The sequence below is a fragment of the Balaenoptera borealis genome (assembly GCF_965194805.1).
Source record: "Balaenoptera borealis genome assembly, chromosome: 5".
Classification (NCBI taxonomy): Eukaryota; Metazoa; Chordata; class Mammalia; order Artiodactyla; family Balaenopteridae; genus Balaenoptera; species Balaenoptera borealis.
This window is the reverse complement of record NC_138862.1, coordinates 80,515,449-80,529,329: the sequence shown is the minus strand read 5'-3', so window position 1 is coordinate 80,529,329 and position 13,881 is coordinate 80,515,449. Positions and strand designations below refer to the sequence as shown.

The following is a 13,881-nucleotide window of genomic DNA, read 5'->3' as shown; positions in this document are numbered from 1 at the left end:
GGAGTGCCATAGAGCTAGTCTTCTCACCCACTGCATATGAACCATCAGAGAATTTAGGAGAGGTTCAGAAGGTAGAATGTTAGAAGAAAAGCACAAAATCCCTAGGAAACAAATATAATGACTCTCCATTATAATGAAGAGTCTTCAGAGTTCAGGGACCAAGTCGGACTGATTCTCAGTGGTTCTGATGGTCAGAATACAGGAAGAGGGGCCTGGCTTCTTGGGCTATTTGTTGAAACCCTTGTTGAGAGGCTTTCCCATATGGGCCAGGCATGGGCCCTCTCACCAAAGATCAGCTGTCCACCTAGAACCACAGGGATGGGGGGCCATTAGCAACAGAGGGAGCATGAAAGATGTGAAGTGTTTTGCCCTAGAGAAGTGCATAGATATGTGGGAGAATCCTAATAGCCTTCAAATGGGATGCCATATGGTTTAGAAAGGGAGGAGAGGAGACTTTCTGATGGTAGGGGTACAGAGTGTGATTTGGGGAGGGGAGGCAGAAAGCAGGAAGTGGGACGCCACCCTGTACTTTGGAGGGTCCTCGTTCACCTCACCTTTGTTAATAACTTGACTCCTCCTCCTTCCCCCACTGCTCCCCTTTCTAATGGAAAGTCACCACCCACCATCTGTAGTGGTGGAGGGAGGAGGGCCACTTATATAAAGACAGAGTACTTTAATAAAGATGGGATTTCTTCAATCAGGCTTAGTAGTCATAACTGTGTGCTTGGGATTCACCAGTGTCCCTGATCTGTAATGGGCTGCTGGACACCCCTCCCATCCCCTCTCTCTCCTTTCTGGGGTCCCCATATAAAGCTTGATCTAGCTCCAGCTTCAAGGTCTGGGCCAACCGTGTACACAGTCAGGAGGGATTCAGGCAGCCCTTGGTCAGCCATCCAGGGGACTCAGCATAAGATTAGTCTTACTCTTGGCCTTGCTCTGATTCTAGTAACTGGCTGGTGACTTCCTTTGCTTCATGTACACAAGTATTCATTCCTTTATCCAGGAGGCATATCCTGAGTGCCTCCTCTCTGGCAAGGCCTGATTTGGGTGCTGGGATCCAGCGGGCACTAAGGGGTAGGCCGTGTCTCTCAGAGCCCTGCTTACTGCAGATATTCTCAGCCTTGGCTGTACTTTAGAAATCCTGGGGAGCCTTTAAAGAAATGTCAGTGCCCAACCACCACCTCAGACCAGCAGAATCAGAATTTCTGGGTGTGGGGCCTGAGCATCTGAAATTAGAATAAGACCCCCAGGTGATCCACCTGAGCTGCCTGGTGTAATGCCTCCTAACTGAGGAATAGGCTTCCTTCTGCACCCAGGCTTCTAATAATGAACCCAGAGATCTTCCTTGATGACCTGCCTTGGATTCTCTAGGACTTGGGCACAGCTTCCCACTCACTTCCTGGGGACTTGACCCTCCCTCAAACCTCCCTGCTCCTGCCTGACCACCTGCTGCATGGCTTTATCCTGTTCTGAGAATCTCCAATTTTGAGCTCCACCACCCTTGCCAGTTGCTTATCAAGCTTGGTTGTAATTACTTGTCTATAGCTATACTCCCTGCTAGAGTGTGATCACGGCTTGGAAGTGACTTACTCCAGTCCCCACTGCCAGGTAGTGGTAGAGCAAGGGTCCAACCCTTGACTGGGTTTACTCCAGAACTCTTTCCTAAAGCATTAAGCCTCTTCCTGCTCTGTAGGAAGATGTCTACAATCTACAAACACCTCCTCCGTCTCCCTTATTGTCCCTTATACTTGCTAGGCTTGCTCACAGCTTAGCCCTTGTCTTGGCAAAGGCTTCTCTAGGGCAGTTCTTTCTTTGCACACATGGCCACATGTCACATGATGAACTTGTTAGATGTACCCTAGGTTTTATAAATAAACTCCTCAGGGACATTCCAGGATCCCAGGCCTCTCCCACTGGTGCTTCTGTGTATTGGTCTTGACGTTCAAGCCAGGAGGAGACCTACAGGCACTGAATGGGTGTTCCAGAGGCTGCAATCCTTAGTGTAGGGTCAGCAAGAAGTGCTGCCTTAATCACTTCCTTCAAACTCAGCAGGACGGAGGAACAGCCCAATGGGAGAACTCTTCTTGGGGCTCAGGAGTCCTGCAAACCCAGAAGATCACCAACTAAGGATGATTTGCTGTGAGACAGATTAGAGATGTCTTGATTGATGCCCTTATTTTATGGAGAAGAAACTGAAGTACTAGAGAAAGTATGAAAGTTGAGCTGCACTGTACAGCGTGGAGTAAGGCAAGATCATGAAATCTGGGGTTAAGAAAGACTTGAGTCCTAGTTTTGCTACTTACTAGCTGTAGGGCCTTAGGCAAATTAGCTAAGCTCCTTGAGCCCCAGTTTTCCTCCTCGTTGAAACGGGAATAATCGATCTGCCACGGAGGGCTATTGTAAGGAATAAATAATACACTATCTGCGACGTTCCAGATACAAAGCCCATATTCATTCTCTTCTTTCTGATGAGATTGAATGCTCATCCTCTTCTTTCTTCTCCTTTTCCTTTCAATTGGCAGCCTCCCCTTTGAGTCCTGAAGGGCTTTCTCTTTGTGATTTCAGTTCTGTTGGTAAATACTTTAGGAAAAAAATGGAAGGCAAGGGTTAACTTCCCAGCGCAAGAGTTAGAACTAGTTTATTTTAATATATGTAGCGTTTCTTTTCTTCTCCTCATATATCTTGCAAAACAATGACTTCATTTTCCCAGCAGCATGGTAGCCACTTTTCATTCTTCAAAGATAGCTATTTAAAAAATCTCCCCAAACAGAAAACATCAGTGATTTCTGGGCTCCATTCCCATTGGCTGAATATCCCAGAAGGAATTTAGTTCTTTTCCAAGTCCCATTCTGGTTCTCTGCAGGACTCCCAGCTAAGAAATTTCCTTTGGGATCATTTTCGGCATTGCGTGGGTACTGCCACATGCATCAGGGAAGTGAAATCCGCCTGCTGTATGGCTCTTTTGTGACAGGGCCTTGTGAGGCCTGGTGGGTTGGTGGTTGCGGTATAGAAATCTCATTGGCCTGAGGGCTGGAAACCTGGGTTTCAGCCCTGGCTTAGCCAATATCCAGGCATGTAGGTTGCTGACCTTGGATGATCTAGTCTTTCCCTTCCCCTGGGTCTCAGTTTCTTCATTTGTAAAGCAAAGAGGTAAGGTGAACTGAAGGCTCCCTGCTAGCTCTGACGTTGCTCAAAAACTGTTGCTTAGGGCTTCCCTGGTGGCGCAGTGGTTGAGAGTCTGCCTGCCAATGCAGGGGACACGGGTTCGAGCCCTGGTCTGGGAAGATCCCACATGCCGCGGAGCAACTAGGCCTGTGAGCCACAGCTACTGAGGCTGCGTGTCTGGAGCCTGTGCTCCACAAGAAGAGAGGCCACGACAGTGAGAGGCCCACGCACCGCGATGAAGAGGGGCCCCCGCTCGCCGCAACTAGAGAAAGCCCTCGCACAGAAACGAAGACCCAACACAGCCAAAAATAAATAAATAAATAAATAAATAAATAGAAATAACAAGTAGTTAACATTGTATATATATTTAAAAAAAAAACCAACAAAAAAAACCTGCTGCTTAGACTTTTTTTTTTTTCCTCATTAAACTTTTTTAGGGTCTCAAATTCTGTGACAGATTTTTGGTCAAGTTGTTTCCATTAAAAAGTACTGATTTTAAAAACTAATACCTTAAAACTGCCACACACAAAACAAATGGTCCACAAAACATTCTCCTTTCTTTCTGAAGGTTTTACCATGCATTGTTATCATTAACCAGTCTTTTGCTATTAAACTTAAATGGCCAATTGAGACAAACTGTCCTGAGACCGTTCTTCCACCACTGATTAAGACTGGGGTGGCAGGTACTGGGGATAATAGTCATTTAGCCTCTGAGCTTTCTGGGCAGACTTGGTGACCTTGCCAGCTCCAGCTGCCTTCTTGTCCACTGCTTTGATGACACCCACAGCAACCGTCTGTCTCATGTCACGAGCAGCAAAATGGCCCAGAGGAGGATAGTCAGAGAAGCTCTCAACACACATGGGTTTGCCAGGAACCATATCAACGATGGCAGCATTACCAGATTTCAAGAATTTGGGGCCAGCTTCCAGCTTTTTCCCAGAACGATGATCAATCTTCTCCTTCAGCTCAGCAAACTTGCAAGCAATGTGAGCTGTGTGACAATCCAGCACAGGTGCATATCCAGCACTGATTTGGCCTGGATGGTTCAAGATAATCACCTGAGCTGTGAAGCCACCTGCTTCCATCGGTGGGTCATTTTTGCTGTCACCAGCCACATTGCCACAGTGAACATCTTTGACAGACACATTCTTGACATTGAAGCCCACATTGTCCCCAGGAAGGGCTTCACTCAAAGCTTCATGGTGCATTTCAACAGACTTCACTTCAGTTGTCACATTGACTGGAGCAAAGGTGACCACCATGCCAGGTTTGAGAACACCAGTCTCCACTCAACCCACAGGGACAGTGCCAATACCACCAATTTTGTAGATGTCCTGGAGGGGCAAACGCTAGGGCTTGTCAGTTGGGCGAGTTGGTGGCAGGATGCCATCCAGAGCTTCAAGCAGTGTGGTTCCACTGGCATTGCCATCTTTTCAGGTGACTTTCCATCCCTTGAACCACGGCATGTTAGCACTTGGCTCCAGCATGTTGTCACCATTCCAGCCAGAAATTGGCACAAATGCTACTGTGTCGGGGTTGTAGCCAATTTTCTTAATGGAGGCACTGACTTCCTTAACAATTTCCTCGTATCTCTTCTAGCTGTAGGGTGGCTCAGTGGAATCCATTTCGTTAACTCCAACAGTTAGTTGTTTCAAACCCAGAGTGTAGACCAGAAGGGCATGCTCACGGGTCTGCCCATTCTTGGAAATACCAGCTTAAAATTCACCCACACCAGCAGCAACAATCAAGACAGCACAGTCAGCCTGGGATGTACCTGTAATCATGTTTTTGATGAAGTCTCTGTGTCCTGGGGCATCAATGATGGTCACATAGTACCTGCTGGTCTCGAATTTCCATAGGGAGATATCAATGGTGATACCACGCTCACGTTCATCTTTCAGTTTGTCCAAGACCCAGGCATACTTGAAGGAGCCCTTTCCCATCTCGGCAGCCTCCTTCTCGAACTTTTCAATGGTTCTCTTGTCGATCCCACCACATTGGTAGATCAGATGGCCAGTAGTGGTAGACTTCCCCGAATCTACATGTCCAATGACAATGATGTTGATGTGGGTCTTCTCCTTTCCCATTTTTGCTTAGGTTTAGTGGTGGTTTTCATGACACCTGTGTCCTGGCGGCAAACCCGTTGCAAAAAAGCTGCTAAGCCTCGGGCATTTGGGATAGTGCCCTGACCCTGACCCCTCTAATAGGCCATCTAGCTGTTACACCAAGATTTCACTCTGCCTAGGTCAGCTTGGGGTTGGACCTTCTTATCTGAATGTCCATAGCATCTTCCTTTCCTTTCCTTTCTGGAGCAAATTGATTTATACATCTTACTCTGACTCAACCTCGCTCTAAAGGTATTCACATTTTGAAAGGCAGTTATCTTGAGAGGTGTCCCCTTATACAAGGACTTAGGTGGTATCGTTGGAATTTCAGTCTGTGTCGTATCCCTTCACTTCTAAGCCCAATAATTCTTCATTCCCATCTTAATAGGCTTACAGTATTATTTTGAGGACATAAGAAGATATTCCCTATTTTCAAGATTTATTCACTCAACAAATGTTTATTGAGTACATATTATGTGCCAGGCATTGTTCTAGGCACTAGAGATATAGTGGAGAGTAAAGTGACTGAATCACTGACCTTATGGATAGTAGAAAAACTAGACAGCAAACAATATAAGCAAGCTGTGTGGTATACTAGATAGTGTTAAGTACTAAGGAGAAGAATAAAGTAGGCAAGGGGGACAGGAAGGGCAGGGGATGGAGTTACAATTTTAGATTAGGTAGCTAGGGAAGGTCTCACTAAGAAGGTGACATTTGAAAAAAGATGAAGGAACTGAGTAAGGCAAAGGGCATGTGCAAAAGCCCTGAGGTAGGAGCAGCCTGGAATGTTGAACCATGAGGAGGCCAATGCGGCTGGAATGCAGTTCAGGCTTAGTAGTCATTACTAAGTGGGAATGAGGGTCAGAGCATATAAGCCATAGGTCATTATCAGGACATTGGTTGTTGATTTAAATGAGACAAGAAGCCATTGGAGGGTTTGAGCAGTGGGGTGATGTAATCCAACTTAGTGTCACTGTGTTTAGAATGTCCATAGAGGGACAAGAATGAAAGAGGAAAGATTAGCTAGGAGGCTCCTGCAACAATCCAGCAAAGAGAGGATAGTGCCTGTTCCTGGGTCGGGACCTGTACCAGGGTGGTAGCAACTGGGATTGAATCTGGCTGTATTTTAAAGTAGAGCTGAGGGGGTTTGTTGATGACTCAGATGTGTGGTGTGTGAGAAAGAGGAATCAAACACGCCCCAAGATTTTTGGTCAGGTCAACTGGAAGAGTGGAGTTACCGCTTTCTGAGATGGGGTTGGCTGTGTAAGGAACAGACGTGGGGGCCATAACAGGAGCTTGACTGTGGACACGTGAAGTCTGAGATGCTTTTTGGGCATCCTGTTAGACACTGAACATGAGAAATGCCAAGGCAGTTGAATATTCATACCTGTGGTTCATAGGAGAGGACCAAGCTGGAGATGCAAGTGAAGTCATTAGCATTTCAATGATGTTAAATGTCATGAGATTAGATGAGATTACTCAGGGAGTGAAGGTAGAGAGTACAGACAGGAGGCCCGAAGACTGAGCCCTGGGGCTCGCCATGTATAGAGGTTGGAAAGAAGGAGAAACTCGAGGGGGACTGTGGAAACTGAGCAGAGAGCATGATCCACTTGAGCATTCAGAACCATTAGGCAGCAGAGCTGGGGCTGGAGCCCACGTCTTCAGGGTCAGGGTTCAGAATTCTTTCCACGCATCCAAAGCACCTTCTCTCTCATGGCACCAACTTACTCCTTGAATTGGAATCCTGTCCATGTCCCCCGCGTCCCCTGTTGTTTCATCAGGTCTGAGCAGGATGTGGATTTGTATCTTGTTTGTTTTGTTTTGTTTTGTATGTTTAAAGTATTTCGTAATGATGAAATACACTGAAATAAAAAGACTTAATGGGAGGCCTAGACCGCCAATATGGATTTGGGCCTTGGACAGGCAAACTCAGAGCAAAGGGAGCTGTTGTTGGAATTGTTTAAAGGAAGGATTCTGTGGTCTGGGATCCTGTTGGCAAGTCTGGGCCACATGGGAGCGTTTAGTGGGCGTGGATTAAATAAGCTGGATAGTCCCAGGAGACGGGCAAGATGGAATAATGTCACAGGATAAACAGCTGAATGGGAGGTGAGAGTCCTCACTTTTAAAATAGGTCAGCATCATCTAAGACCTTGGGCCTGGACTGCATCTACGCTGTACCCTTTGGATCCCCGGGGCTTGCTCTGTTTGGTGCTGGCCTGTTGGCATGTTACTTTGCAGAGACTTCCCCTGGGACTGGAGGATGTTGGAGGGTAAGATCTGTTCCCACCCACACTAATCTGTTCATCATCCTGCACTTGCCCTGGGCAACACCCAGGCTCGACACATCTTCCCCTGTCTTAACACTGTCTTGTCCTAACACCCCACTTCTCAGAGAGGCCTCCCTAGGAGCCTTTGCCTAAATATTAGCAGGGTCCCAGCTCCTTTTCCTGTGATCAGAAGCTCACTGCTGGGAATTGAGCCTGTGTTTTTGCATACAAAAGACATTTTCCTTATCTTCTTGAAAAAAGGCCAACACATACCAGACGCACGAGGTGGTCACAAAGGCCCTGTTTGTCTCTTTCCCTCAAATTCAGAGAATGCCCTGGCTTCCTTTCTGGAGAGAGCACCGGTGCCAGAAAGTCCAGGGACCTGAAAACAGTTACTGCCTTCAGGTTTTGGTCCCTGCCCTTTTCCCCCTCTACTCTCTACTAATTCACCCTCAAGTGCGAACAGAGGTTTGAATCTCTTCAAAGTGGCTCTTCTAGGCCCAGCCCTAGGTTCTCAGAGCCCCTGGAAGCCGATTCCTATCCTCCCTCTCCTCGGGCCTGCCCTTGTTCAGGACCAGAGGGTGCCTCACTTGTTGTTGGGAAGCCATACTGAGTCTCCCTACCTTTAAACTCTTCTCCCACAGTTTACTCTCTGCACTAAAGCGTGATTTGAAAGGTAAAGCTCATCACGTCTCTCCTTGGTCTAAAACCCTCAAGTGTCTCCCCATTCCCAAAACCATGCTGAGCATCCCAGGTCAGTACTTCCTGATGCTCTTCTTTTTTCTCCCAATTTCTCTGGCTCTCCAGGGACACCAAGTCACTCAGTTTCCCCCAAACACCCTATCATACCCCTGCTCTCTCACATGCTATTGCCCATGCCTGGGATGCTTTCCCCTTCTTCAGTTTACCACTGCAAAGTAAAAGAGCACTGCTCTTGCCAGGAAGACACTATTGTAGAAATGTCTTAGCGATGGTGTTGCTGCTGAGTCGCAGAAAACTCCTGGATCTAGGGCTAGAGCAGCAGAGTGTTTGCCTCTCCTCCGCCTCTCACCAGAAGCATGACCTGGGTCAAAAAACCCAAGCTTGGGAAATAAAGGCTCCCAGCATTCTTCAGGGGTCACACATGAGCAGGACAGCCTGGAAACGTGCATCTCAAACTGGGTGCACATTAGAATTACCTGGGGGAATTTTAACTACCACTCCCAAGCCCCCAGTGCTCAACCTTACTCCAAACTGATTATATCTGAGTCTCTGGAGGGTGTGAACCAGACATCAGTATTTCTTTAAGGTGGTTAAAAAATTTTAAACCAGGAGTTTCCTGTGTGCTGCCTAGTTCAAGAACCACTGGTATAGAACCAGTGGAGCGAGAGCCTGGGCTCCAGAGTCCATCAGAACTGGTTTCAAATTCCAGTGCCCCTAATCTCCTAGCTGCAAGATCTTAGGTCACATTGTTTTAAATACAAACTTTTAATTTTAGAATACTTTTAGATTTTTAGAAGAGTTGTGAAAATGATGGAGAAAGTTCCCATATACGCTTCACCAGTTTCCCCTGTTATTAACATCCCATGTTAGTATGGTGCATTTGTCACAATTAATAAACCGGTATTGATATATTATTCTTAACTATTCAGATTTCCTTAGTTTTTACCTAATGTCCTTTTTCTGTCCCAGGATGTCATCTAAAGATGTCTTCTTAGGCTCTGTATTAGTTTCCATAAAGGGCTGCCATAACAAAGCACCTCAAACTGGGTGCCTTAAAACAACAGAAATGTATTGTCTCACAGTTGGCAGGGCTATGCTCTCTCTGAAACCTGTAGGGGATAATGCTTCCTTGTCTGTTCCTAGCTTCTGCTAGTTTGCTGAAACTAGCATTCCTTGGCATTCCTTGGCTTGCCGTTGTGGGATTTCAATCTCAGCCCCCATCGTCACATTGTGTTCTGCCCTCATGTGTCTGTTTCTCTGTGTCTCATCTTCTCTTAAGGACACCAGTCGTCACCTACTCCAGTATGACCTTGTTTTAACTAATTACATCTGCAAGGCCCCTATTTCCAAATAAGGTCCTGTTTGGAGGTACTGAGGGTTAGGACCTCAGCATATCTTTTGAGGGATACAGTTCAACCTATTACAGGTTCCTCTTGGCTGAGACAGTTTCTCAGACTTTCTTTGTTTTTGATGATCTCCAAAGTTCTGAGGAGTGTTGGTCAAGTATTGTGTAAAATATCCCACAGCTGGGAGTTTTCTGATATGTTTCTCAGGATTAGAGTGGGCTTATGAGATCTGGGGAGGTAGAACACAGAGGTGCAGCAACATTTTCATCACAGCATATCAAGGTCACAAACTAGCAGTGTGACTCATCTCTGTTGATATTAACTGCGCTCGTGTGGCCGAGGCAACGTTTTGTCAGGCTTCTCCTCTATAAAGTGGCTCTCCCCTCACCCCATTTCCATACTGTACTCTTTAGAAAGAGGTCACTAAATGCAGCCCACACTTAAGGGATGGGGAGCTATGTTCCACCTCCTTTAGGGCAAAGTATTTACATAAATTATTTTTTATTCTCTTCTATTTTTTTATTCAATTATTTATTCATATAAGTATATATTTATGGGTATTTATTTTATACTTTGAGTTATAATCTAATAATATTTTGCTGCTCAAATTATACCAGCTTTTACCATTGGAGCTCTTCCTGTTGGTTCCTGTGTCACACACCCCCATCATTGTGTGACTTACTTAATTTCTGGTACCAGATACTTTTGTATCATCTTGTATATTTCCTGCCCTGGTCCTAGAATCAGCCATGTCTTCAAGGAGCCCTTATTTCTTTTATTGGAGAATAGTATTAGAAACCAAAATCTGGACAGTACGTGTGCTCATTGCTACTGGGGTGTTGTTGTGTCTAGGTAGAGCCACATTTTTAACCTCACTGTGCTTCAGTTTGCTCAGCTGTAAAATGGGGATAATAATAGTACTTTTGTCATAGGTTATTGTGAGGACTAAATTAGAGAATTGTGTAAGAGCTTAGTGTGGTCTCAATCATATGGTAAATAAAAGTATTTTAGTGATTATTTCCCATAGATCTTTTTATTTTGAGCTAATTTAGTTTCCAAAGTTCTTTCCTATATGCTAATTCATCTGATTCAACAACCCTCAGACAGGGGTAGGGCAAAGATTTTTCTGCCAGTTTATAGATGGAGAAATTAAGTGGATAAAGAAGTCAACATATGCTTGCATTAGAACCTAGGTCTCTTGATTTCAAGTCCCATACTAGACCCAGATTGGCCACTGTCTCTGCTGCGTGAGGGGTATAGATTTTCCTTCCAAGATTGTTGCCTACCTTTACTTGAAGGACTTCTTAGTGTTGCTGATTCTTTGATTCCTGCCACCTGGGAATAAGGTTAACTCATGGCAGAAGGAAAGTACATACTCCAATTCAGAACAGGCCACTCATAGACCCGGTGCCATATTTTCTGAACCAAACAATTGAACACATGATCTGAAAAAAAATGTTTTTTCTATTCTAGGTGTGGGTGACAATCAAGAAATACAATTTGGATATTGAAAGATTGGCATCCTGGGATATTTTGATAACTTACAGGAACAATAGAACAAGGTATTTAATCAGAACTGACCTGAAAAGCCTAAGAAGTTCTTTTGTATCGATAATTTGATCTTCCCATCATAATCTCTCTCTCTCTCTTCATGGTTCAGGGATCCTAATTGGATACAGAGAAATGTTGATAAACGAAAACACAACTCACCAGAACTATCAGTACGTGAAAAACATACAAGCCAAACAGGATGCTTTGACTCAATACAGATTTTATTGGAAGTAATGTGTAGTTACAGCTACACATGTTGTAGAGCAACAGCTTCTGTTTCTAATGAAATCGGGCATGATCATTATTGCTGATAACAATGTTCATGGTACAGAATCATAGCTTTAGATATGCTAAGTATATTCTGGGAGGTGGATTTTGGTTGTATAGAAGAGATCTTTCTAAGAGCACGTTTTGAAGTTGAAATTGGCTATATTTGGAGGTAGTGAGTTTCCCATCTTTAGATATGTTCAAGAACGAGGTCATAGAGTTAGACAATATGGTCCTAACAGACACTCCAACCCTCTGCTTCTATGACTCTGTGAGACATTTGGTTTTCTTGGACCTTAGCATCAGTGCGGGGGCTGGTATATCTAGTAAATGTTTGTAGATCAAGGGTAAGCCCAAGTCCAGCAGCACATCTAGACATCCCTTAGAATCAGGATGAAATTGCAATTGGGGGAATAAACAGGATAAACTGGGTCCAGCCAGAAGTCAGTATTTGTACACAAATTCCGAGGCTGCTTCAAGTCTCAGGGTTGTCTTATTTTAAGGAGAAAGTTTCTTTTAGACGTTGGCTCTGATCCCGGAGTCAGAGCACTGGTCTGCTGAACATGTCCTTTTTGTGAGGGAAGAGAGTGTAATCTGAGGAAAGCCTGAGTGGACATGAGCTCTTGTTGTCCTTCTACCTGGAAGGCCTCCCTGTGTCTTACCTGTGGAAATGCCCACCCTCTTCAAGGCTGAGCTCCAACACCATCTCCTCTGAGATGCCTTCCTGATGCCCCCTCCTCCAACGTCTCCATACTAGAATGGCCTTTCTTTCACCTCTGCACTGTTCTGACACATAGCACTTGGTGGGGTTCATTCTGTTCATGATAGACACTTGTGTATGTGTCAGCTCTTCCTGTAGGAGCTCCTGGAAGGTATGAATCATGTTCCCCTCATCTTGGTGGTCCGCATAGTGGTCAGCATAGCCTGGCACATGGGGGCACCCAGGCACTGCTGTGAAATTGGAAGGCATGGTGTTTGGAATGCCTTAGAGTAGTTCCAAAACTTTGCATTGCAGTTCTTCTCTGGTGTCTGAAATAGAGCTCCAGTTTGCTTGACAAATGTCTGGTGGGATTGAGTATGATTGTCATCTTCCGTTTAGAGAATAAACAGCAGGGCACAGAGAGGTAGAATGACTTGCTCAGAGAATCAAAAGCAGGCTGTGAATTGCCGTCCCTGAGTGGTGAGCTTAGGGCTTAGTGTCCATAAGTTCTCATTCCTCAGTATCATCTTCCTTCAGCAAGAGACACTGAACGACTCCAGCAGCTGCAGTGCAGGTCGAGAAATGAAATCTCCCATGAAGACCAATTTTGATAGAACAGAAGCCAGGGACTTGGGGCTTCTGATCCCTTGAAGGGCTTAAATCTCAGAGCTCTGGAGGGGAGGAGGTCCCTGGAAACTTCCAGAGAGAGGAGGTGGCTCTCGGAGAGGAGAGGCATTCTGCTTGGGAGGCACTTATGACCCTGCAGGGCTGGGGTGTTCAGGCTGAGGAACAGGGGTGAGGAAGAAGGGGAATGGTGGCTTGGGGTCAGCTGTGGACACAGGGAGGGAGAGTGCAGGGGCCTGAGTCTAGCCTCCCAGGGCCTACCTTGTACAACTCAGGTTCCCAGGAAGAAAAGGAGGCCGGTGCCTAGAGCAGAGGCTCTGCTTAGGAATAAGGAAAGGCCCCTTGGCTAGCACTTCACCAGGGCTACATCCTTGGGAACTAGGGTGTGGTGCACAGGGGTGGGTGTTGCAGCAGCAGCAGTGTTTGGTCTGCAACAAAGCTCTGTTGAACCAAGGCCATTTTTGCCTTTTGGTTATTTTGGCTTTAACTCATCTCTTCAGGGAGAAATGGCTTCATTGGATCCTAGATTGTCAGAGCTGGGAGGGTCCTTTGGGATGAGGGGAAGGGAGTTGCATAGAGTCACAGGGAGCTGGGGGCAGAGTTGGTTCTAGAACCTGGTGTCTGACTTCCTAATTCACCATTCCCAGTCTCCCCACCCTGTGAGAGTGCCTGCTTCTCTCAGGCACTCTCACAGTTTGGTATCCAGCTCATGGTCGTACGTGCATCACTATGGGACATGCCATAGACTAAGAACATTGTCTCTTTTACCCTTTTATGGGGAGGGGTGGGGATTGGGGTTGGGAAATGCATGGTAGCAAAGAAGCATGGAGCATTCGGGGGCAGGTGAAGGAGATGGTCAAGGTTGAGGGGAGCGGGGCACACTGATCAGCCCTAAGGCCCAGCCAGGATTTGTAAGAGAACGTAGTGTGCCTGGTAGACACACTGGCCTTCTGCTAAGTCATATTTATTGAGCACTTAGTTTATGCCTGCACTGTGCTACGTGCTATATGTATATTAACTAAATTTGATCCTCATCAGACTTTTATGAGGTAGGTAAGGTATGCCATTTCCATAATACGGACAAAGAAACTGAGGCTCCAAGAGGTGAAGTCACCTGCCCAGTGTTACAAAGCTAGTAGGTGATACAACCTGGA

General features: G+C 45.8%; 1 pseudogene across 1 annotated transcript; it reads right to left on the bottom strand.

Moving 5' to 3' along the window:
* Positions 1 to 8: 8 nt before the first annotated feature.
* Positions 9 to 5,315, bottom strand: LOC309629326 (elongation factor 1-alpha 1 pseudogene; annotated as a pseudogene). Its single transcript has one exon. The product of its transcript is annotated as an elongation factor 1-alpha 1 pseudogene (transcript).
* Positions 5,316 to 13,881: the final 8,566 nt, after the last annotated feature.